The 738-nt window shown below is 72.4% G+C and overlaps 1 protein-coding gene across 1 annotated transcript in view; it reads left to right on the top strand.

Annotated features, from left to right (window-relative positions):
* The first annotated feature begins 358 nt into the window (after positions 1–358).
* The window catches only part of NEK10 (NIMA related kinase 10), a 189868-nt gene continuing 189488 nt past the window's right edge, over positions 359–738 (top strand). The window contains exon 1 of the mRNA XM_006022187.2: positions 359–491. The gene's annotated coding sequence lies outside the window, so the exon portion shown is untranslated. The remainder of the gene's footprint in view (positions 492–738) is intronic.

Genomic DNA, 738 nt, shown 5'->3' with positions numbered 1-738 from the left:
GCCCCTGGTCTCCGCGGCTCCAACACGAGGGCTTGCCGCTGCCGCGCCGGCTGTACCCGGTTCCACCTCGCGGCCGGCGGGGGGCGGCCCGATGGGAGGGGGAGGGGCTGCGCGGGCATCTCGCAGGTCTGCGGCCCCGCCCCCTCCGTCCTGTGCTGCCCTCGGCCCCGCCCACTCCCCGGGCTCGAGCTTTCCGGCGAATCAGAGCGGCCGGCTCCAGCCTCATCTCCTCAGCGGTTGAGGAGCGTTCCCCGCCGCCATGGTAACCGCGGTGGCGTTAGTGGTGTCCAGGGCTCCCGGCACCCTCCAGCACGGGGCTCAGCGATTGGACGAGGGGGCCGGGGTTCGCCAAGACGGCGCGCCCCGATTGGGCCGTTCGCATTGACTTGTAAAGAGGGGAAAAAAAAAAAGGGCTGGGGGTGGTGGCGCCGAGGATCCGCGCCTGGATCCGAAGCGGACGCGGAGACGCCGGAGCCCGACGGGCGCGGACAGTGAGCGGGGGTTGCCGCCGGGCTGGGGTTGGGAGGGGAACGGGCCCCGGGCGCGGCGGCGCTGGACCGGGTGTGAGACGCTTTCCCGCTCGGCCGGGCCCGGGCTGGGCGGCTGCGTTTCGGTGGAAGCCGGGAACAAGCGTAACGTCATTTGCAACGAGATCGGAAACAAACCGATGCGAGGGGCTGGAGGTGCGGGGTGAGAGCAGCGTTTCTCGCCCCGCGCCGCGGGGCGCCACCCCCCAAG

This window comes from Alligator sinensis, unplaced genomic scaffold, assembly GCF_000455745.1.
Source record: "Alligator sinensis unplaced genomic scaffold, ASM45574v1 scaffold181_1, whole genome shotgun sequence".
Taxonomy (NCBI): domain Eukaryota; kingdom Metazoa; phylum Chordata; order Crocodylia; family Alligatoridae; genus Alligator; species Alligator sinensis.
Note: the sequence above shows the minus strand (reverse complement) of the source record. Positions and strands in the feature narration are given on the sequence as shown.